General features: G+C 45.5%; 1 pseudogene; it reads right to left on the bottom strand.

The window, feature by feature from the left end:
* Nucleotides 1–5616: 5616 nt before the first annotated feature.
* LOC115835559 lies at nt 5617–6071 on the bottom strand (annotated as a pseudogene).
* Between the last annotated feature and the right edge of the window lie 19985 nt (nt 6072–26056).

The raw sequence follows: 26056 nt of genomic DNA, 5'->3' as shown, positions 1-26056 counted from the left end.
TGTCTTCTTTTTGTGGAGGACAGAGTTTTTGCTCTGTTGCCCAGGCTGGAGTGCAGTGGTGCAATCTCAGCTCAATGCAACCTCCACCTCCTGGGTTCAAGTGATTCTCCCACCTCAGCCTCCTGAGTAGCTGGGATTACAGGTGCCCGCCATCACGCCTGGCTAATTTTTGTATTTTTAGTAGAGACGAGGTTTCACCATGTTGGCCAGGCTGGTCTCGAACTCTTGACCTCAGGTGATCCACCTGCCTCAGCCTCCCAAAGTGCTAGGATTACAGGTGTGAGCCACCACACCCAGCCAGCACTGATGTCTTTAGTCAACAGCAGAATCAACCTAAAAAAACAAAAAAAGTCCAAGGAAAGAAGCCCAAGGCCCTGCAGCAATAATGAGAAATGTTCTACAAAATCAAGTTGGATAATAAATATGAGTTTCTGGAATACAGGGGGAAATTGGAGAGGACTTTCATAAATAATGAGTGATATACTGTACCCCTGGGAGAAATCTTTCAGCTGGCAAGATCGAATTAGACTCTGTTGCCCAGGCTGGAGGGCTGGAGTGCAATGGCGTGATCTCAACTCACTGCAACCTCTGCCTCCCGGGTTCAAGCAATTCTCCTGCCTCGGCCTCCTGAGTAGCTGGGACTACAGGGATGCACCACCAGGCCTGGCTAATTTTTGTATTTTTTTTTTTACTAGAGACAGGGTTTCACCATGTTGGCCAGGCTGCTCTCAAACTCCTGACCTCAGGTGATCCGCCCACCTCGGCCTCCCAAAGTGCTGGGATTATAGGCGTGGGCCACTGTGCCTGGCTTCTTTTCTTTTCCTTTCTTTTTCTTTTCTTTTTTCTTTTCTTTTCTTTTTCCTTCCTTCCTTCCCTCCTTTCTTTCTTTCTCTTTCTTTCTTTCTCTCTTTCTTTCTTTCTTTCTTTCTTTCTTTCTTCTTCTTTCTTCTTTCTTTCTTTCTTTCTTCTTCCTCTTTCTTTCTGCTTTAAGATAAGGTCTCACTATATTGCTCAGGCTGGTCTTGAGTTCCTGAGATTAAGGGACCCTCCTGCCTCAGCTTCCCAAGTAGATAGGATTACAGGCACACATCACCACACCCAGCCAGGAAGATTTCTTAATTGTTCAGTATTTTTACCTTGAGGAACACTCTTCACAGTCTACCTTCTGCAAAGGGCTTTAGGAGAGAATGCTACTCATAAATCCTTCCAGTGCAGAATACATCTCAGAGAGGGCATGCACTAAAGTGAGGAGAGAGAACCCCATAAACAAATTCACAGATCAACCTGAATGTCAACCTTTCCATTAACCCTATGCCAAAACCTAACATTGCTGCTTCTAGAGTCATCATTGAAAAGTGTGCAAAATAGGGCCCATCCTAGTTTACTGATGGAATTTATTCCCATGCTGTTTGCTTCTCCTGATTGCATTGTTCTCATCTATCATTTCAAAGTACCTTCAAATTTAATTTTTTTTTAAAAAGGGATGGGTATTCATAGTGTCAGAGGACAGTCTGAGCATTCCTTTGTTATAATTTGTAACGTTAATACGGCATTGTACCTGCCTGCTGGGCAGACAGAGACCTGTCCTTTCTGTGAGCCCCAGCTCTGGGTCCTGGGCCAGGACACTGGCCTTGCCCATTGCCACACGCTTTCATGTCTGGCCATCTTTCCAGAGAGGAAACCCCTCCTGGAAGTATGACCAACTGGCCTAGTCACTATAGCTGGCCACATCCCGCCCTGATCAAGGCCATTCTAGGAAGCCTTTGACCTCAGTTCCTGGTATCCCATCCAGTGTAGGAGGTGAACTGCCTTCCCTCTGCCCCAAGATGGGTTTTGTTTGGGGCCAGGATTCTACTTGCACCTTCCTGGGAGCCACCTACAGTGCTGTTATCAGCTCTCACACAGCCAGGCTACCCTGTGGCAGATTCCCCACCTCTCAGCTGGCCAAAACACTTCACCATCACCTGGGATCTCATGGTTCATGGTTATGTCCTTCCTGTAACTCACCTCAGAGTTTATGTTTCACCCTGATTAGGACAGCTGAGTCCTGGTGCATCACATTCTTGCCAATGCATGTGGTTCCTCTAGGGCCAGCCCCTGCTCTGGGCACTTGGCCCCAAATCCTGCAGCAAGCTGACCTCTGCCCATGCCATCGTCCTCTGCTACGGCTGCACCCCACGGCGTGGTCTGGCCATGTTTGCTCTTTGTTATTCCTGGGTCACATGCCCTCAAGGCTGCTCAGAGTCCGGCACTAGGGGGCTTCCTCCGGGGCTTCTGGCCACCAGCTGTCATTTCCAGCCATCCCCAGGATCCCGCTCATTGAAATCTTCTTTGGATGTTTGTGTTAAAGATGTAGCTGTAAATGCAAATTGTCAGGTTGGGCCAGGTGGCTCAAGCCTGTAATCCCAGCACTTTGGGAGGCCAAGACAGGCGGATCACCTGAGGTCAGGAGTTTGAGACCAGCCTGTGCAACATGGTGAAACCCTGACTCTACTAAAAATACAAAAATTAGCCAGGCATAGTGGCAGTTTCCTGTAGTCCCAGCTACTAGGGAGGCTGAGGGAGAAGAATCACTTGAACCTGGGAGGCAGAGGTTGCAGTGAGCAGAGATCAGGCCACTTCACTCCATCCTGGGTGACAGAGTGAGACCCTGTCTCAAAAAACAAACAAACAAAAGAAAAAAGCAAATTGTCCTCTGCAGTCACAGGAGCACCAAGGGGCCCTTGTTGCCACCACTTTCAGGTAAGAAGCAGAACCCCAGGATGCAGTGGGCTGTTGTGTGGTCTCCATGATGTCCTGGAATGTCCCAGCCAATTTGATGGTTTTTCTCTCCAGTGCATCCTCCCTGACCAGCCAGCTCTTCCCTCCCCAGCTCTTGCCTTGCACTGGCTCTGAAACCTTGTTGTTCTATTTACTTTTTACACTCACTTTATTTCATAGAGTAAAAGGTGCTTCTCAAACATAAGTTTATGTTGTTCGCCTTCAGCTCCCCCTGTATTCTCACACCATGTCTTCGGCGTGGAGAAGCAGGAACCTAAACATGGGAAGTGCTTTGACTTTCAAAAGAGCCCACAGTGAAGGCTCTGTTTATTTGCTCTGAAAATGATAATCATCAGTCCACACGCCTGCAAAGAATCATGGGCAGGAAAAAAAATTATAAATACGGCTGGATTTTAATAAAATAAGCAAAACAATTCCCACAATCTTTACTCAGTAAGCAGAATTTTTAGGACTGAAATAGACAGATGTAGGTACGTATGTATGAAGCTTATGTGCCTAAGTAAATTGATATATATGTTGGTTTGAGAGGACTATGTTGAATTTACCAGTATGCACTCATGCATACCTGTGTCATACGCGTGTGTTGAATGCATGTATATATGCTGTTGTCTATTCAGTTAGGGAGGTCCATTGGACATGTAGAGTCTGGAGTTCAGGGTTGAACCTAGGGGTCTCCAAGTAGCATTTGGCAGGATGTAGGTGGGGTTTAAAACCCAGGGATGAAAATGGAGGATGGAAAGGTGGAGGCTGAGCCCCAGGGGCTGCAGGAGTGGAGTAGCCAGATGAGGGAGGGATCCAGCCAAGGAGTCTGGAAAGAGCTGCAGTAAGGCAGGGCAGGTGAGGGAGGGCCACTCCATCCATGAAGAGTATTTCCAGAAGCTGGACGTGGCCACCCGTGTTAAACCCTCTGACAGGTCAGATAGTCTGGTAGGACGGTGGGAACGAAAGACTGACCCCAGTGGGTCCTAAGGAGAATGGAGGAGAAGCAGCAGGGGTTTTGGCAGCATCTACTGTCCACAGACAGACGGAGGGCCATCCCCTGCATGCTGAGCACTAATGGGATCCAGCCAGGAGAAAGGGAGCTGGCGACTATGCATCAGAGCAGGGGATATACAGCAGCCAGGCCACTGACCAAGAGTGACAGATGGCTCAGGAGCCCATAGTGAGCCTGGCCAAGGAAGTTTTGGGAGTCTCTCCACTTCAGCAGGGAGGAAGGCACTGTCTGGAACAGAGCCAATGGTTGGTGGACAAGATGTGGGAGCCTGTAACTGGTCCCTTTTGTTATCTTGTATTTTCCCAGTGAAAAATGAGCCAGGTTCTCAGCTGCAAGTGATGAGAAGGGCGAGGGCATAAGGCATTCGAGTACGAAGGAGAGGTGAAGTGATTGTGTCTGCGCAGGATGAACGAAGGGATCAGGGAAAGTCGTCACCTCTCAGGGCTATGCTGACTTGGGAGTGTAAAATGAGACTAGTTAGCAAGAATTCTGGAGTTTCCTCCACCTGCACTGGGCTGCTTGGAGGCAGGAATGAAGTAAGCACAGAGTTTGATTAAACCAAGCTCAAATATTTGCCAAGGCCTCCACAGGTGACAGAGGGAGGGTGAAAGTTGTAGCAGGGACAGGTGACAGGGGTTTAAGATAATGCACAATGGACTCTTACCTGGGGGGATGGCAGATGAGGATATGCAGGGAGGTCGATGGCAGCACGTGGGTGGCAGGAATGAATTGAAAGATGACACTGTCCGGGCCTGCACCCAGAGGTGCTGGCTAATGGGTGTGGAGTAGCCCGAGCATGGTATATGCAGGAGGGTTTCAAGATGCAGCTCTATTGAGAGTTGCAGAGGCCACACAGGAGAGTGAGGGTAGAGTGGAAGTTTCTGGATCCACAGGGTCCAGAGATGAAGGTCAGGCAAAGACCATGATTAGCAACTCTTCGGGTAGATGGAGATGCAGGCTCAGGTGAGCTAAAGGTGGTGGGTGAGCCTAGAGCAGATGCTCAGCCCTGCTTGCCTGGGGAAAAATTAATAGGTGTCCCTGCAATTCACCCTCCCCCACACCCCCAGGCACACTGGTTCCACTGGTCTGGGCTGTGCCCTGGACCTAGGAGTGTGAATAGCTCCCCAGGTGTTTCTGCACACAGGCTGAGAACAGCTCCAGCTCAGAGCTTGTTCTACCTCAGTGTTCCCAGGAAACTCCTGTGGGGTCTCCTTAAAATGCAGATTCTGGTGCAGGAGGTCCAGGTGGGTGGGGCCAGGGACTCTGGCTTTCTTAGGAGCTCCCAGGTGCTGTCTGCTGTGGGTACTTTGAGGAGCAAGGCCTTAGAGAGAGTGTTCTTTTTTTTTTTTTTTTTAATTTCAAGCTCTCATTTATTAGTGTACCTCTCAATCTTTAAAAAAAAATGGAAACGAAAAAAATAAAGCTGCTCCCAAAATGTCTTATACCATTCTTTTTGTTGTTGTTTGTTTGTTTGTTTTGAGACAGAGTCTCGCTGTGCCGCCCAGGCTGGAATGCAATGGTGCGATCTCAGCTCTCTGCAACCTCTGCCTCCTGGGTTCAAGTAAATCTCCTGTCTCAGCCTCCCTAGTAGCTGGGATTACAGGCACCTGCCACCATGCCCAGCTAATTTTTGTATTTTTTGTAGAGACAGGGTTTCACCATGTTGGCCAGGCTGGTCTTGATCTCCTGGCCTCAAGCGATTTGCCCACCTCGGCCTCCCACAGTGCTGGGATTACAAGTGTGAGCCACCACGCCCGCCTGGCCTTATACCATTCTTTAAAAAAGGAAACTGTTTCTTTTAACTTTACACCCACCCCCATCCCAATTTCAAAACACATCATTTAATTGTCTTGTTCACGGACATTTCCAAGATGAAATTTTATATTTTGCTCCCATAACTTCTGGTTATCAGAAAACACAAACTCCTTTATTGAAGGAGTTTGGTCTGGCTAATGTTGGTGTATCCCTTCCAGAATTCTTCATCCTCATTTTTGCTTCTGGAGGCATTTCCTCCGCTTCACTCCTTGACCCGAGTGTGATGGCCATGGCCGATGTCTTCTTTGTCATCTGACTACCTATGGCGAATCCAATGTGGAGATCTTTGTAGACTCCGTTGGGAGGTCTGCAGCTCCTTCAGCTGACCCTTCTCAGTGCTGCGACTGAAACTTTCCCCTCCATTACTAGAAGAAACGGTCTTCGTTTTCACAGGTTTTTCTGCTTCCTCTTCAGGTCCTCTGGTTGCTCCAGCTCGCTGCAACTTTTCAGGCTTCTCCTCTCTCGCCCTCCCCTCCGCCATTTTCCCCACTGTGGCCTCCCCTTCTGTGTTCTTGACAAAGCATGTTTCTGCCTGACTGCCTACGCCAGTCCACACAAACAGCCCTCCAAGTATGCTTGCCATTGATGGACAATATACGTGTTTATAGAAAGCAAGTAAAGAAGCTACAGTTTCTAAAACATTCCCCAAGAGTAAGCGCAGTGTTGTCCACCCACCACAGTCTGCCTCCGTCCCTGGCGCAGAGCTCCAGGGGCCCAGAGGGTGGCGTTTCTAGTAGCCTCAGCGGTCAGCCCAGGCCAGGCCTCCCCAGGCCTCTGCCTTCCTTCCCTATGGAAGCTGCGGAGGAAGCACCTCCTCACTGTGGGCACGCTGGAACCCCAGGGAGAGGCTGCCTGGTCACACCAGAGTGAAGTAACTGACCAAACTCAGCAGGGAAGGGCAACAGGAAGCCCAGAACCAACGTGTGCCTGCCATTCCCGACTCCCCGCGGCCCTCACACAACTCCTCCACCTCTGAGCCCTTGAGGTCAGCTTCTGGGGCATTAGTTTGCGTTGGGTGAAGCTGTGGTGGGGACCAGGCTTCTGTGTCGAGGGTGCTAAGGGCCAGAGGTAGCAGCAACAGCTTTTCCCCAGAGCGTCTCTCTGGATGTCGCTGGTGGTTTCAGGGCTGCATGATTCCTGGCTAGGTAGTGTCCAGGCTGGGTCTCTGTTCCAGAGCTTGTGGGAGCCACCTAATATAATTTACTAAGGCCCATCCAGTTTTTTTCTTTTTTTAAAGTGGATTTTGTTGTCTGCAACCAAGAACTCTGACCAATGTTTCATCCTTCAGGTTCTGAGACATCACTACACCGGGGAGATACCAGCACATACCTCAGTGCCAGGGCCCAACGGCATGAAGCATTTGCACCCAGCATTGCACATGCAGCATTTACACCCTGCATCATACATGTAGCATTCACACTCTGCATTATACGTGCATCGCCTACACCCAGAGTATGATACACCCTGCAGCATACGTGTTTCACTTACATCCTGTATCACATATGCAGCGTATATACTCTGCATCATACATGTATCATTTTCATGCTGCACTGCACGTGCAGCATTTGCACACTTTATTGTACATGTTAATTAGGCTGTCTGCCTCCCACATGTTTTTGACAACAGAGCCTGCTCTTTTCACCGCTATACACCCCTTAGAACCCAGGCTTATCCCTGCCACATGTTTGATGCCTAGTGGGGCCACCTGCCTTTTTCGCCAGCCAAGCATCTTTTCTTTACTTTTCCCTTGCCCTATGTGGAGCCCAATCTGTTTGGTTTGACTGGGGTCTAAGTAAAAATATCCTATTAACTGCATTGTCATACAGGTTCCCAGGCCCACCCCATAGCCTCAGACCCCGAGTCTGTGTTAGGCCTAAGGATCTAGCTCTGTAACTTGGGACAGTCTAGACACAGGTGATCCCAGGACAACACAAGGAACTAGGCAGATCCTGGTCTTCAACCTTAATCACAAACCTAATTACCTGGGGATCAAAACCACAAAGCCTGAAATTCGTGTTCAGTTGGGCTGGAGTGTGGTGAACGTGCTGCTTTAAGTTCCTCTGGATTTAAATGTGCAGCCACGCTTGTGAACCACTGTGAAGCTTCCAGAGGTCTCACTGCTCCCCGCAGCCCCTCCTCAGCCCCCTACCGGGGGGGTCTCCAAGACCAGCAGTCAGCCTGCAGCCTCTTTTCTCAGCCTCCTCAGACACCTGTTAGGTCCTGTTTGGCCTTTTCTTAGGCCATGGGCGCTTGGAAAATAAGGACGCTGCAACAGCATCAATGCAGGGACACTGATCCAATATATGCAGAAGTGGGGGTGATTGGGACTTATCCAACAAGTTCCCTGTGCCTGTCTAGGAACCTTAACCACCAGCTTTAAAGAAATGTCCACTTGGGATCCTCCCGCCTGCTTCTGCTAGGTGCCACTGCTCAGGGTGAGCAAAGTCTCATCGAGCCACCTCAGGGAGCTAAGGTTTGCAGCTTCCCTGATTTCACAGGGTCTGACGTTCCAGCCTCATCATTGCAGCCTTGCTTGTCTAATGCCCCCGGGCCAGGACACCCACCAGCTGTGAAGCCTGCAAAAAGGCCAAGATACCTCCAGGAGCCAGGCGGGGATCCTCAGCATCTCTCCCTTCCCATGCCAGCTCCTGCAACGCAGACACACACTCACACTTTCATGTGCCATACACAGTCAGACACACCACATGAATACATGCAGACTACACAACACACACTCACATACACCACACACAAACACATGCACACAACACACAAACTACACAATGCACATCACACACCCCCCACACACAGACTACACAACACACAACAAACATACACCATACACAAACACATGCACACAACACACACAACACACAAACTACACGATGCACACCACACCCCCCACACACAGACTACACAACACAGAACCCACATTCACATATACCACACACGAACACATGCACACACCACACAACACACACTATACTAACTACACAATGCACACCACACACACCACACACACACAGACTACACAGCACACACACAACAAACATGCAGACTACACAACACACACAAAACACACATCACATATATGCAGACTACACAACACACAACACATACATGTACCACACACAAACACATGCACACACCACACCCCACAACCACCCAACAACCTACACAACACACACAACACACAAACTACACAACGCACACACACACACTACACACAAACACAGACGACACAACACATGCCACACACAAATACACGCAGGCTACACAACACACACACATACATACACCACATGCAAACACATGCACACAACACACCATACACAACTCACCAACACATGCAGATTACACAACACGCACATCATACAAACACATGCAGACTACACAAAACACACACCTCACACCACACATACACAGACTACACAACACAACACACACTCACATACACCACACACAAACGCATGCACACACCACACCTCACAGCCACCCAACAACCTACACACCACACACACACACCACACAAACTGCACAATGCACACCACACACGAACACACACAGATGACACAACACACACAGACCACACACAGACCACACAACACACATTCACACACCACATACACAGACTATACAACACACAACACACCCATACACCACACACAAACACATGCAAACAACACACCACACACAACACACAAACACATACAGATTACACAACATACAACACACGCAACACACAAACATGCAGACTGAGCAACACACACTACACAATACAAACATCACACACAAACACATGCAGACTACACAGCACACAACACACAAAATACAAATACGTGCAGACTATACAACACACACACCACACAAACACATGCACACCACACAATACACATACCATATACACTACATGCAACAGACACACACCACACACCACACAAGCACATGCACACAACACCACATACAACACACTCATTCACCACACAATACTACACTATACATACACACCACACAGCACACTATATCCCACACACATACCACATATGCACACCACACAAGCACACACTACACAACAAAAACCACACACCACACACACCATAGAAACACACACACTACACTACACACAATACAAACACTACACAACACATATTCATACACGCACCACACACACAGGCACACACATTACACACCACACACACACACACACTACACACTACACACTACACAAAACATACACACATTTTACACACATTCTACACACATTCTTACATGCCCGCACACTCACTGACACATGCACAAACATGCACGTGTAAATACAGAGAGAGACACACACGTGTATGCACTCTCTCTCACACACACACACACAGAGATGGCAATGCTCAGAGAGCTGGAGTACTCCAGGCTGGCTCCATTTCCCAGCGCCCCTGAGCTGGGGGCTGCGGTCTGTGCCACACACGTGCATGAGTGCGCGCGCGCGCGCATGCGTGTGTGTGTGTGTGTGTGTGTGTGTGTGTGTGTCCTGCAAGCTGGAGGGTGAGCCCCTCCTCTGTCAGGAGGCCTTTGCCCCACCCTCCATGCTTGCAGTCTTGCTGCCCCTCCATGAGAGCAGCTGTCATCCTTGCCACCACTTCTATCTTCTGTTCTTCCCTCTCTCCTAGATTATAGGCTTTTTGAGGACAGATATTTAGTCCCATTCATCACTGTGCTCCCAGTGCCAGTTCTGGGCCTGGCGTGGCAACATTAGTTAATGGATTAAATAAAGAAATCAATGAATGATAGATGGGAGGGACAGAGAGAGGGAGGGAGAGCAGAAAGTACTTAGTTGCCCAAACCATATATTCTAGTTTCTTTTTAAAGGGCCCTGGAATTTACTCTCTATATGACAGAGTGCTTGGCAGAAAGAACACTGATAAATGTAGCAAGTTTATGTTGAAAATTTCATTAAAAGTGACAAGAATATAAATATATGTTGCTTGAATAATGACTGGATCTAATCTGCCACTTTGTGGACGCTCACAACATGGCTGTTGTCCTGCAAATTTAGGCGAGCATAATATAATACCAGCAGCAATATTTTAAAATTCTAGGTTAACACAGAAAACACCTTGCTTTCTTGACATCTGAATCAAATAAGATTGATAGTGGGAGAAAAATAAGACTGTTTTCATCTTAAATTTTCTTCCAACATAGTAGAAAATGGATTGAAAATACCAGTAACTGCCAGGCGCAGTGGCTCATGCCTGTAATCCCAGTGCTTTGGGAGGCTGAGGCAGGCGGGTGGATCACCTGAGGTCAGGAGTTCAAGACCAGCCTGATCAACATGGTGAAACCCTGTCTTTCCTAAAAACACAAAAATGAGCTGGGTGTGGTGGTGGGCACCTGTAATCCCAGCTACTCAGGAGGCTGAGGCAGGACAATCACTTGAACCTGGGAGGTAGAGGTTGCAGTGAGCTGAGATCGTGCCACTGCACTCCAGCCTGGGCAACAGAGTGAGACTCCATCTCAAAAAAGGAAAGGGAAGGGAAGGGAAGGGGAGGGGAGGGGAGGGGAGGGGAGGGTAGAGGAGGGGAGGGGAGGGGAGGGTAGAGGAGGGGAGGGGAGGGAAGGGAAGGGAAGGGGAGGAGGAAGGAAGGAAGGAAGGAAGGAAGGAAGGAAGGAAGGAAGGAAGGAAGGAAAGAAAAAAAATACTAGTAACCAAAGCAGTAATTGGCATAAAACATTCCAAATATATTGTCAGATCCCCAAGGTATCAGAAGCAAGTGATCAGCAAGGAGCCGAGGGAGGTAAACAGGGCAACCACTTCAAATCAGCCTGTCCTGCCTACAGAAAACTGCCTTGTAAGGTTCTGAGACCCCTGCTGTAAACACACACACACACACACACACACACACACACACACACACACTTTCTTTCTCCACCCTTTGCTCAGGGCCCTCTTGAGCTTCAGAACCGCAGAGTTGCTGAGCCTACATTTCTACTGTCTCCAGGTTTTGGAATCTAGCCAAAGTGGCTGTCTATTCTCCCAGCGCCCTGGTCCCTCCTGCCCACTTATATTAAGCAAGCAACTGTCAAACATTTTAATTTGGTGAATAAAAATCTCTTGACCCTGGAAGACTGTAAGTGAAATGAAACCTTGTTCTTTCTCTGCATTGTGGCTCTGCTGGGCATATCTGGCCACCTCCACAGCTCCAGCCCCGACCAGGAGGGTCATCAAGCTGATACCCCCAGGTAAGCAGGCAGGTCTGGATGCAGGACTCCCCAGGAGATCTTCCAGGGCTCCTGAGTGCCAGGTCCTGGCATGGGGTGGTTGTGGCATGCCAGGGTGGGACTGAAAATAGTCTACACATCCTGAATGTTCACGTGCATTTGAATTATGTGAATTTTAAAAATAAAAAGATCAGTTTATGTGAGTAATTTGAAAAAAGATAAATCCTCCCCTCCTCAAGAAAGGTCAGGAACTGCCATCATGTCAAAGCAGGCAGAAGTGAATAGAAATTATGTTTCTACCACGTGGGGGGACAGAAACAACCCTCTGCACCATGCCTTGAAACTGGCTTGAATGAAGGAAAAATCTCACAGATGTGGTGCTCAAGTGTAACAGAGATCCAAGCCTTCTGGAGAGTGGGGAGCAAGGTCTGAAGGCAGATGCAGAATCCAATTTGGGGTGAAGGAAGGGGAATTAGGGGAGATTTACCTCTTCAATAGCCAGGAGGTAATATGGAGCAAATCAGACATAGCACGGAAGGCTTCCTGCAGGAAGGACCACTTGTCTGGAACATGTGTGGGATGTAATGTGGTAAGCAAGGAGGCAAACACTTAAGGAGGGGGGACAGCAAAAGCCCTGTGGCAGGAGGCAGCATGACAAGAATGAGCTTTCTGGAGGTGGGGAGGAGACAGCCGAGAGAGTACAGGTGTGACAAGGCAGAGATGGCTGGAGCCAGGATACACAGGGCACGTAGGCCGTGCAAGAGTGTGGACTTCACCCCAGGAGCCGAGGAGCTATAGAGGGGCATTTTGAGAAGACACCTTGGCTACAGTGCGAGGCATGTATTGGGCAGAGTGAAGTTGTGAATGATGCATGACTATTACGGAAATTAAAAAGAAAATTAGAAACGAGAAGGCCCCAGGTGCAGCCGTGAGTAAAACCAGAGGCATCTGCAAAGTAGAGCAAAGGAGTAGCAGACAGGAGAATCAAGAGATGATCTAGGGAAAAACAACTGCCCCAAAGCAGGATTCGTACTGGCAGAGTTGGCTGGGTGGTCACAGTGGAGGAGAAGGGCAGTGGTGTTGGCACCGAGGACCTGGGCAGCGTTAGCAGGAGGTGCTCTGCTTGCAGTAATGGATTCAAGCTAAATGGGAGAGAGCTGAGGAGAAAGAGAGGAAATAGTACTTTTCTAGGAAGGTGAGGAAAGATGGTAGCTGTGGGCAGCAGGAGGAGTAAGTTGTCTAATGAAGGGTTGTGCTGTTGTTATTATTGTTTAAAATGAGATGATTTCCCTGTGCTTAAAACCCAATGCATTTTCCACGTGAATATATTGCATTCACCACTCTTACCTTCTCACACTCCTGAAACTCCACTCTAGTGGCAATAAATTTACCAGATTTGAAGGCCAAAGGGACGAAGAAAGCTGGACCAGAGACATTAGGGAGAAAGACAGCAAGCATTTGGGAGAGGAGAAGTGGTTGAAGGGGTGGAAACTGGCTTAGCAAAGTGGAAGAGGCTGCAACTCGGACTTGCCGAGGAGGTTGCTGACAATGAGCTTGCTAGATTGTCCTCCAGAACCAAGAAAGGGAACAACATTGGCCCTGGGTATAAGAAACCTGACTCAGGAGCACAGGAAAGCAAATCCCTGGGTGCCTGAGCTGGAATCTCAGGATGAAGCTATGCAGAAGGCTCATTAATGGTCATCTCCCCGTCTCCTCCTCCTCCTGCTCCTTTTACTGCCACTGGGAAGCCTGAAGCGTTCACACCAGGAGAATTCTCCCCCATCAGCTTCCTGTCAAGCCCATTCCCATTTGGTCTACAATGCTGATGTTTGCAAACCACATCAAATACTGCTGTCTCCTGGGAACCGGTAAATATTGTGGTTGGTTAGGATCGAGGTGCTGGGATGAGAGGAGGCTTGTTGGAAGAGGGTGTCGAGGGACAAAAAGAGGAAAGAAGACTGTGTGTTTTTGGTAGGGAAAGGACAGAGGAAGAAAGGCTGTTTTGCAGGAGACTGTGTTACATTGAGCCATGTGAAATGACCACCTGCACTGCCATTTTTAACAATTAAAATGGAATTTTATACAGTCACCTAATAAGAATTGTACTTAAGAAACATTAAAGCTTTTCTTTATAAATGCCCTCAGTCTTTCATAAACCCAGCACACAAGCCCATCAACACCATCCCAGCCTCCCTTACCCCCGACTCTCTTGTCTCTTGCTGTCCTAAGCAAAAAGGGAAGAAACAAAATGACCAGAGTCCTTCAACTCCAGGAGTCTAAGACAGCTTCTGATCTTTGCTTTAGGACTGAAATCCCTAATCAGGAAAGCCCTCAGATGCAAGATCCTAGTTGTGGCCTTAGGATCTTGCAAAACCAGATAAAAGCAGAGGTAAATGATAAACCCCAAAAAACGCCTACTTGCAGGGCCTAACCTGTTGTCTGAAGCCCCAAAGGTAATTCAGAATCCTCTATAATCACCTGAAAGTAGATGCCACCGTGCTAGAAAAAATCATCTGTAATTCATAAAGAATAGAGTTAATTCCATTCAATGAAAGTTGTGGGGACTGCGGGATGTACCAGGGCTTCATTGACTATAATGGGTACATAGGCATTTAAGGATAAATAAAAGGGAAAAAAGGAAGGAAAAAATTTTGTAGCATTATGATTTTAAGTTTAGATGCTCAGGCTAACCAAGAGGAGATAAGTGGATAAATTCAAGAAAAATAAAGACTACAGCTGGGAGCCATGCGGTCATATAAAAGTCAGAGTTAAGGGCAATGAGCCACTTGAGAAATGGCAAGAAGTGCTGGTGCCAAGCTCAGTTCCATGAAGCAGGAAATGGCCAAGCTGGCCACCAGCACTGAGCACGTCTCTCTGGATACAGAGAGCCTGCAGCCCCCAGCCTTCCTCCAGCTTCCCCAAGGGATCCTGGGATTTGTGGCTCAAGGTTTTGGAGTTCTATGTGCTGTATTTGCATTGTCTGGAAAGACAATAGTTTAGAAAAAAGCCATTCCTCATTGAGCCTGCAGGCTCCAGGAACAGCAACATGATTCCAAACCAAGTCCACGGTATTTCTATGTGCAGTTTCCTGCCACCCCACTTGCCTAATAAGAGGATGACCCAGTTCCTTCTCATTAAGGGGTCTACTCTCCAATACTTGGGTATGGTCTTTAGAACACATTTACCCTTTAAATTGCCTAGTGGAACATCTCTTGTTAAATTTTTCACACCCACAGACACTAAAGGGGGTTTTCTGATTTTTAATTATTTAAATGTTTAATTTTTTATTTAGAAAGAATGGTAGAATCACAGGAATTTGCAATTATAAGTAAAGATAGTACAGAGTTCCATGTACCCTTCACCCAGTTCCTCCAGTGGTTACACCTTACATAATTGTAATATCAATACCAGGAAATTGACATTGCACAGCATGTTGTGTGTATGTGTGTGTGATGTGTGTAGTTCTGTGCCATTTATCACATGTATAGATTCATGTCACCATTACTGCAATCAAGTTACAGAATGAGTTCATTGCCCCGAAGATCTCCCTAGTCTCCTTTATGTCTACCTGCCTCTCTCTCCCTTACCTGGCTGCCATGCCTGGCTGCATCTACCTGCCTCTCTCTCCTTTACTCGGCTACAGTGCTTGGCTGCAACTACCTGCCTCTCCTTTATGTTTACACCCATTTCTCTCTCACCACCAGCCCCTCGTCCTGGCCCCTGGCAACCACTAATCTGTTTCCCATCTCCATGTATATTACGTAAGTGAAATTGTTCCTGGACCAAACTGAGTGGGGGGGCTGCTATTTCTTGTGGCCCAATAACGAGATGCAGATGAACTGGGGAGGAAGAGAGTTTTTATTTCTGTAACCGGTTACAGGGAGAAGGCCTGTAAATTATCACCAGACCAACTCAAAATTACAAAGTTTTTCAGAGCTTATATACCTTCTAAGCTATATATCTATGTGTAAGTGTGCATTCGTCTAAAGGTGTAAGTGATTAACTTATTTTAATCTGTAACTAAGGTCTGAGTCCTGAAGACCTTCCTCTGGAGCCTCAGTAAATTTACTTAATCTAAATAGGTCCAGGTGCTGAGGTGATTACCCTTATTTTGTCTCCTGCTAAATCACGGAGGTTTGAGGAGTTCCTTCAGACCCCCAGTAAACTTGTTTGTGGAGGCCTGGGGAGTTTCTTCAGACCCACAATAAAACTTGTTTAATCCTAAATGGGCCCTGTTAAGAATTCCTTCATTATTTTGTCATGCTTTAAGGCCCAGGAAAGGCCTAGGCCAAACTCCTAATGGGCTTTTGTTACATCCCAGCCTTTGTATAAGGGCATTGGTTTCTAATATTTAACTTAACCACTCAGTCAGTACTGAAACAGTTGTTAGTGAGACCTGGCCTGCCACAAAAATCATACAGATTTTGGTTTTTTTTCACTCAGCATAATAGTCTTGAGATTCAGTTAAGTTGTTGCATGTATCAACAGTGGATTCTTTTTATCGCTGAGTAAAACTCCTTGGTAGACGGCCACCATCCATTTAGTGAATCATCTAGTTAGCATATTTTGGCTGTTTCCAGGTTTGGGCTATTACAAGTAAAGCTGCTGTGGTCAATCGTGTGCAGGTTTTCTGTCGACCTTCTGTCAAATTCCATGGAATTCCACAGGGATGAATTTATTTTTAATTCCACTGGGATGCATGCCCAGGAGAGCAGTTGCTGGGTTGTTCCGTACTGAATGTTTAATTTTTTAATAAACTGTCCAACTCTTTTCCAGAGTGGCTGTACCATGTTACATTCCTGCTAGAGTGATCCAGTTTCTCCACATCCTTACAAACATTTGGCATTGGCAGTATCTTTTGTTCTAGCTGTTCTCATAGATCTGTGGTGAAATTTCATCATGACCTTATTTGCATTCCCCTAATGGTTGGTCATGTGCCATTATCCATGTGTCCTCTTCATATCTTTAGCCCATATTCTATTTGAATTGTTTGATTTTCTTACTATCAAGTTTTTAATATATTCTTTACAAATTCTAGTTATGAGCCCTTTTGTCAGATCTGCAGTTTGCAAATATTTTCTTCCAGTCTATAGCTTGTCTTTTCACCCTCTTCACAGTGTCTTTTGCAGAGCTAGGTTTCATTTTAATGAGGTCTTCTATATTGATGTTTTTCTTTTATAGATTATGCCTTGCTATCATTTTAAATTACTTTTCACCAAGCCCTAGGTCCCAAAGATATTCTCCTATGTTATCTTGTAAAAGTTTTATTTAAATGTAAAGGGATATTTCATTTAAATATAAAAGCTTCATTTAAATGTAATGGGGGTATAAACCCTTTACATTTTAATCTGTGATCCACTTTGAGTTAGCTTTTGTATTAAGTGTAAGGTTTAGGTCAAGGTACATTTTTTTGCTTATGGATATCCAACTGACCCAGCAACATTTGTTGACAAGACTATCATTCTTTCATTAGACTGCTTTTGCACTTCTGTCAAAAATCTGTTGACCACACCCGTGTGGGGCTATTTCTGGGCTCTCTATTCTGTTCTATTGATCAATGTGTCTCTCTCTCTACCAGTATCACAGAGTCTTGAGTAACGTACCTACATATTAAGTATCAGAGTCTGATAAACTGATAGGTCTCATCATATTTTTTATCTTCAGAATTGTTTTAGCCATTCTAGTTTCTTTGCTTTCCTATATAGATTTTAGAATAATCTTATTTATGTTCACAAAAAATCTTACTGAAATTGTGATAGTAATTGTGATAAGCCTGTTTACCAGTTTGGAAGAATTGACGCCTTTATTATGTTGAGTATTCCAATCCATGAACATGGTATGTCTGTGTTTATTTTTATTTTTGATTTTTCTTTTCAGCTTTGTCTTTTTCAGCATACAAATCCTATAAGTGTTTTGTTGGATTTACACCTGATAATTTTATTTTGTGTTACTGATTGTATGAGATATTGTACTTTTAATTTCAGTTTCCATATGTTCATTGTGAGTATATAAAAATACTATGGGGTTGGTCTTGTATCTTGCAACTTTGCTTATTAGTTCTAGGAGGTTTTTGTTCATGTGCTTGTTTGTTTTGTCTTGTGTTACTTTGTTTTGTTTTTGTAAATGCCTTGAGATTTTTCGTGCAGATTATCATGTCATCTGCAATAGGGACACTTTGTATCTTTCTTTTAGATCTACATGCCTTCATTTTCTTTTATTTTCTTATTGTGCTGGCTAGAACTTCCAGTACTATGTTGAATGGAAGTAGAGAGAGGGGACATCTTGTTTTTTTCCCAGATCTGAAAGGAATGCGTTCAGTCTTTCACCATTAACTGTGATGATAGCTGTTGCTTTTTGCAGATGCTCTTTATCACACTGAGGAAGGTCCTTTCTATTTCTAATTTCTTGAGAGTTTTATCATAAATGGGCCTTGAATTTTGTCAAATTTTTTTGTATAAATTGATGTAATCACATAATTTTTCTCATTAAGCCTATTAGTATTGTAGACTATAGGGCGTGATTTTTAAAATTTTAACCCAGCCTTTTATCTTTGGAATAAACCCAACTTGATCATAGTACATAATTATTTTTGTATATTGCTGAATTATATTTGCTGTATTTTCTTAAGAATGTATGTGTCTATATTTATGAGGAATACTGGTCTGTATCATGTTTTGGTACTGTCTTTGGTTTTGGAGTAAGTATCCTACTTACCTCATAAAATGAGTTAGGAAGCATCTCTACTTCTTCTGTTTCCTAGATGAGATTGTGTAGAATTGTTGTTAAATTTTTTATATGTTTGGTAGCCTTTTTTAGTGACACAATCTGGGCCTTGACTTTCTTTTTGGAGAGTTTATAAATTCTATTTTCTTAATAGTTAATAGGGCTATTCAAATTGCTTATTTCATATTGCAAGAACTGTGGTTGCTGTGCTTTTCAATGAATTGGTTCATTTCACCTACGTCATAAAATGTGTGTGTGTTGAATTGTTTACTGTATTCCTTTAGTATCCTTCTGATGTCTGTGGGGTGTGTAGTGATAGCCTCTGTTCACTCTTTATATTAGTAATCTCTGCCTTCTTTCTCTTTTTTTGTCAGTCTTGCTAGAATATGCCAATTTATCGATCTTTTCAAAGATGTACCTTTTGTTTCATTGATTTTTTTGTTTTAATTTAATTTCTGCTTTTATCTTTATTGTGTCCTTCTCTGCTTGCTTGACATTCATTTTGCTTGCTTTTTCTAGTTTCTTGAGGTGAGAGCTTAGATTACTGAGACATTTTCTCTCTTAAATGTCAGATTTAGTTTTTTTTTTAAATTAAGAAGTAAGGTTTTGCATGGTTTCAATTCAACTAATATGGAAGAAAAAATTTTCACACATGTGTATATTGTGTAAAGTTGTAGAATCCTACTATTCTTTTAAATGCCCCAATATTTAACATTGTACTGATCACTAGAGTGTACAATTTTCAGATGAGGACAAACCCAAAGGTTAAGTAGTTTCTTTATTAACCAAGAGTTATGGTGAAAGCAAGACAAGGAGCAAGCCCTCTACCCTCTCCCCACCCCCACATTGTTCTTCGTATGGCAGCACCCAGCCTGTAATGGCTGTCCTCAAGGTCTGCAGCTGGGGCTGTCCAAAAGGAGTCTGGGTGGGCTCCATCCAGTCTCACCCAAACCAGCCAATGGTATTCCAGTCAGTCTTGCCACTCCCCACATCTACTCTCAAATCTGGAATACCATTGGCTGGTTTGGGTGAGACTGGATGGAGCCCACCCAGACTCCTTTTGGACAGCCCCAGCTGCAGACCTTGAGATTTGAGAGTAGATGTGGGGAGTGGCAAGACTGAGGGTCTGTGATAGCATCTGTCCTCCCCACTCTGTCCTTGGGCTCCAGCCAGACCCCCTGGCTCTCCGCAGGTGCCCTGGGTGGTGGTCATCCACAAAAAAAGTCAGCCCAGTGTCTTTCAGGGGTTGCAACCTCCAAAGGGCTAAAATACATCAACAAACTTCAACTGGACAAGGCACCCCAGCCATCTTTACAGTATCCAGGGTCAAACCAGAGCTCTGCCAGCTATGAGCTGTGTGACTCTGAGCAAATATATAAAGTTTCTCTGTACCTTGGTTTTCTCATCTGAACAATGGGATGATATTGGTGTTGGTCTCACAGGGTTGCTATGAGGAGTAAGTGAGTCTCTGTGTGTAGAGCTCTCTGAACAGTGTCCAGAATGGTGTAAGCACTAGATCAGCAGTACTGGCTGGCATTTGCCCTTATTGCCCCATCAAAACTCCTTCAGTCCTCTCTGCTTAAAATCCACTGCCTTTGATGTCAGAAGAATAAGGAAATTGGCAATTACCCTTTATATTCATTTCCACCCTCTCTCCATTCCCACCATAAAGTAAACCTTTTGGTAGCCAAGAAGAAGAAAAGTTATTCCACAACATTGTCGACACTTGTTCAAAGAGCCAGGGGCAGGGGAGGAATACGCCGAACCAGTCTATGCAGAATGCAAACAGGTTTGTGCATAACCACCCCATCCACTGCATGCCATTGAATGAACGATTCAAACACAACTGGGCACTTTTGTTGACTTACAGTTTACAGTGTGTATAAACAGTTTGTAAGTGAAGAGCACTCCTCCAGCAAGCCAGCCCCCACCACACCCCCCAGGTGTGGTATCCACAAAGACAAGAAAGTTTTTTGGACTAATTTGACTCAGAGCATCAAGACTGCTAAAGATGGCACTGCCCGTTTGTGGAATTCAGATGCAGGCTTCACTATGAGCCTCCAGTAAGCCTCAGTCAAAACAGTAGAGAGGGAATCAAGAGTGCCTCCCCCAGCAGTGTGTCTTCCAATCTTTCTCCTGGCTCTCAGAATGTACAGGCTTTTAACAAAAACACATGTGCAAGAACATATTAGACCCTCATCACCTCTGCCAGTTGAGTTCTTATTTCCCTGTCTGCTCCCACTGTATCTGAAAACACTACATCCTGCCCAATGTAAGTCTGATTCCTCATGCCAGAATAATTTGTTAATTTTTTTCCAGATCCTAAAGTGATGCTTCCGGTAGCAAACTCTGAGTTTGACGTATGTTCTCTGAGAATGCACTGTAGATAACAATGCTCAATTCATAGTGATGGGGTATCTCTGAGCAAATGTCTCCTGCCAGCTGTTTGCTGCAATAATTTGGATATTTGCTCCTGTGCCTTTCACATTGTGGTTAAACAGCATGTTTCCCATCAATATCACTGGCAAGAGGTTGGGAACAGAATGGAGAGAGGAGACAGGGTGTGGTTCTATAAGAATCAATGGCTCTCCTCCTTATGGGTTGTGTAGACTTGAAGGAGGTCCCCTCTCCAAGCCTTTATTTGCTCATTGCTGCAAATGACAGCAACCTCTCTGCTTCATAAAAGGGTATATGAAGCAACCCTAGCATAGTCTCCAACAGGCTCAGTGGGCATTTCTTGTCTGCACCCGCCATATCCATATGGACTTTCTACAACTATTTCTGTGTTTAAAAGAGCTAAACCTGCCTGTTTTCCCATTTATTATAATTCTTTCATTTCATATGTCTAACTGCACTTGAGTCCTCACAATTCAGATGGATAGAGTGAAGGCTTTTCAGACCCTCAACTGATTAGGTGAGGCCCACCCACACTCAACCGGGCCACCTGCTTTCATCACATGGATATGCTGAAGGCAGATTGTTGAAATATTCTTTGTTTTTAATGTAAACTTGTTGCATAATACTGGTTCTTTTGAGGTGATTTTCATCTCACTTTCAGGTCGTTTGAGAGTTTCATCTTACTATATAATGGTTGAAAAAGGAAAGGAAGTCATCACTTGCCCAAGGTGGTGGTGAATTCCCATTCTGTTACCAGCCAAGGGAAGGGATTGGGGGGAATATTTCACCCAGAAAAGTGCTGTGGTTGTTTGACTTCGCCTTTTAGTTATTAAGGGTACTAATATATTTTTCATGAACAATGACTTAAGGCCCCTAGAAGTTCATGAACCTGGCGTGGGTGTGTGCTTCCCACTCAGATGTGCTGTGCAACTTGCACCTGAGGGTAACACGAACTCTCCCTGGGCAGGATGTAACCAGGGAAAGAAAGGAGAAGGCAGAGCTCAGAGCAAGCAGAAAGCCAAGCAGGAGACCAAAAGAGGCCTCAGAGGCCATGTTTGCGTCTTCCACAGAGGGACAGACACATTCCCTGCCTCTCCAGTAAACACGAACATGCAAACATGCAAACATGCACACACACACATGCACACACATGGTGGACCATACAAACCACACACACACCACACACACACACACACACACACACAACGAGTTATGTTTCTGAATATTACAAACATCATTACAAAATATGAAACGTACAAAGAACAATTCCTGGTGGCTCATGCTTGTAATCCCAGAACGTTGGGAGGCTGAGGCAGGTAGATCACCTGAGGTCAGCAGTTCGAGACCAGCCTGACCAACATGGTGAAACCCCGTCTCTACTGAAAAATACAAAAAGTAGCCAGGCACGGTGGTGGGTGTCTGTAATCCCAGCTACTCAGGAGGCTGAGGCAGGAGAATTGCTTGAACCCAGGAGGCGGAGGTTGCAGTGAGCCGAGATTACACCATTGCACTCCAGCCTGGGCGACAGAGCAAGCCTCCGTCTTAAAAAAAAAAAAAAAAAAAAAAAGAAAAATTCCTGAAGCTTCTGATGGTTTCTGGCCGACCATGAGGTTGGAAGTGGGAACATATTAAGGGCTTAATGATGGGACATGGTGATGTAATCACTGTGGAGCCACAGTTGAAGTGCTGAGACTCAGCATTGGAAGACATCTCTGTCACCAAATGAACACGCCTCCCTAAAGAGCTCTAGCAACGAGTCAAAGGCTTCATTTGGGTCAAGACAGGGTTATTGTACAAAAAGCCAAGTTTCATTCTACAAATCCACATCGGGGTCAATATTTTAAAGTGATTTCCCCCAAGTTCTGTGTAGAGCAAGCCGACAGAGAAGCAATGGCTCTGAGATATCTGGCAAGGTGCAGATGGACTGACCACAAGCCGCTTGTCCCCACTGTAGCCCCGGGCTCCCTTCTACCACAGTGGCCATATCTGTGAGGTTCTGCCCTTTCCCTGGGGCCACTGCATCAGTCAGGTCTCTCCAGAGGAACAGAAACCACAGGAGGTATACCTATAGCGTACACAAAGGCTTTATTATAAGGAATTGGCCCACGCATTTATGGAGGCTGACACATCCAATGTCTATAGGTCCAAGGTCCCAGTTCCAGTCCTAACAGGATTCTCCTAGTTAGAGACTTCTCTCTAACTAGGGAGAGCGTTGGCTTTTGTCTTCAATAACAGTCTACTCAGGTCCTCAACTAATTGGGTGAGGCTCACCCACACTAGGAAGGGCCATCTGCTTTCCTCACTCTACTGACTCACGTGCCAATTTCATCCAGAAACCCCCTCACAGACACATTCAGAATAATGTTTGACCACATATCTGGGCACCCCATGCCCCAGTCAAGTGCACACATACAATTAACCATCATAACTATCTGTGAGACCCCACCTTGCAGGGGGCAGTCCTCCTCTGGAAACCTTCAGGACTTGAGGAGTCAAGCTCATGTGTGCAAACTGCGACCAACACACATTTTCCTGAGAAAAGGCCTCAGACAAACAAAAAAAAATCATGCATGCACATTTACTCAGATATTGACTGTCTGTTGCAGGCTTTATGCTAAACAGAGCTAAGAGTAGAGATAACGCAGATTAACTCGGACCCAGAAACTTGAGGAGGCACCTTGGGATCCTGGAAGCAGAGGTTGGGAGGGCAGAGGAGACTGAGAAAGGAGGTGCATTTACTCAGCTCTTCTGAGACAATTCTGCTCTCCTGCAGTGCACTGGTTCTGCTGGAGGAAGGGCTCACTTTGAGTTCGAATCTTAAAGCTGCATGTCCTTTAACCACACTGTACCTGCTCACCAGGCTGTGGACGCTCATTTGTTGGGAAAGTGAATATATTTCATTTTTTAAATTAAAAAAGCATGTAAGGTTATATTACATAATTGTGATATATAATACATTTATTCAAATCATATTTAAGTTTGGGGCCACATGATTTTCAAAAGTATACAGACATAACTCATAGTATCTTTCAATTTTATTCCCATAAGCCTAGATTCGATTTAAAGTCTAAGCGCAAAGGTAGAGAAATATTTTAGTTGTTTAGTACCTGCCATTTTATTTTTCTCCAACTTTTTATTATGGAAAAAGTTCAAAGATACAAAGAAGGAGAACAGATTGTACAACCCCTTCCCTATATCCACCACCTAGAACCAATAATCACCAACCTTTTGTCATATCAGCTTATGTGCACGTACTGTGCTGAACAATTTAAAATAAGTTTTAGACATGAAGGCATTTTATCCTTTAATACTTCAGCAGCACCTCCTAAAATTAAAGCCATTCTCCCAAATAAACATTATACCATTATCACACCTAAAAACGTTAACAATAATTCTATACTATCATTCAATAATCCCTCCAATTTGTAATTTCCTCCAAAATGTTTGTGTGTGTGTGTGTGTGTGTGTGCTCATTTGTCCAGCTGGGAGTCAATCTGGATTTGTACTTATTGTTATACTTCTTCTTTTCAGCTGTTCTTATACCAGAAGAATCCCTCACCCCTTTTTCTTGACATTTATTTTTTTTTTTTTGGAAGAGCTCAGTACTGCAGAACGCCCACACTCTGGTAGTCCAGTTTTTTCCCGTGGTGTCATTTAACTCATGGCTCAAGCTCTTCCATTTCCTGTAAACTTGCAGTAAACTCTAGAGGCTTTGCAGTTGATTCAATTGAAGCATCTTTGGCAAGCACACAGCAACAATGATGTTGTGTATTTCTTTTGCATCACATAATGCCAGGTTGAGCCAGTATTAGTGACACTGAGTTTGATCTTCCTTTAAGGTACAGCCAGATGTCTCCATAAAAAAATGGAAAATGGAAAACCTTTTTCTTTTTTTTCCAATTAGCACCAGTTCGCCTGCACATTTCCACCTAAGGGTTTGACACCCACCAGTGCACACTGCGTGATTTAATTATTTCATTAAGGGTTACAGAATGGGGATTTCCTCATTCTCCCATTTCTACGTTTATGAGCTGGCATTCTTCTGTTAAACTGCTTTCACTTGTGCACCAGGATGCAGAGAAGGAGACTTATTCAACAGAATTGTAGGGAGGGCCGTTTCTCTCAAGAGAAGTGGTGAGAGAAGATGGTCTCTACAGGGGCATGGAGAGCTCCTTGTCAGTCTAGAGTCTGAGCTTTAAGGCCCAGGAAGAGGGCAGCAGATGGGGGTGGGGCAGTGGGTGAGTGAGAGGCCCATGTGTGGGGAGACCCACTGAGGACAGGGATCTTTAGGGAAACGGAGCCTTACTGAAAGAGGAATTTCAGTGATGCCATGGGTCAGATCCTGGGTCTCTCTTAGGGAAACCTGCCATAAAGCATGAGAGCCACATTGATCCTCAGGGCTTCTGGGCTCCGATTCTGGAGACTAGTTTTGGAGGCATCACCACGCCTCAAGGTTGCTCTATTATATCAGGGTAACTGACTTTCTCTAGGAACGGAGACTTGGGTGCCCGTTAAAACAACCCTCAGCCAGTACCCTAGCAGTAAATTTTTCATCATGGGAAGCGCCTAATTGAACAGATGTGTTGATGAACCTACTGACCACTTTGGTAGACACAGTGGCCACAGCCTGCTGTATTGTTATCCTGGCTGTGACCAATGCCAAAGGAGCATGTTTCCTTCTTTTCTTGACTTGATGCTGTAGGAGTCCAACAAAGGGATGCACATTCAGGCCCACATGAAACTTGGGACAGAAGTGGCTTCTCAGAAGCGTGCACCGGGCACTTTGAACAAGTTGGAAGGCTACAATGCCGGGAGACCACAGTAGCATAGGCAAAGTGGCTTGGGCGAAAATGCTGGGAAGTCCCCCAGCTCCCGGGGGCCAGAGACTCTAGGGCCGGCAGCCTCAGCAGGCAGAGTCACTTGCCTCCTTCAGCTCAATTGCTGAGGGCTTGCGTTTCTCAGGAGCGAACAGGAGTGCCTCCGACTTCCACTCTTGGTGCCCTTCACCGCTCAAACTGCACCCCAAATAAGCATATGCACCCTGCTCCAAGGGAAGGATGCGCTGGGCTGATCCTCTGGAGGCAAGAGGGGAAAAGACAGAAAGTAACGAGCGGCCTTTGCACAAAGAATCCTCAACTC

This window comes from Nomascus leucogenys, chromosome 1a, assembly GCF_006542625.1.
Source record: "Nomascus leucogenys isolate Asia chromosome 1a, Asia_NLE_v1, whole genome shotgun sequence".
NCBI classification, from domain to species: domain Eukaryota; kingdom Metazoa; phylum Chordata; class Mammalia; order Primates; family Hylobatidae; genus Nomascus; species Nomascus leucogenys.
Note: the sequence above shows the minus strand (reverse complement) of the source record. Positions and strands in the feature narration are given on the sequence as shown.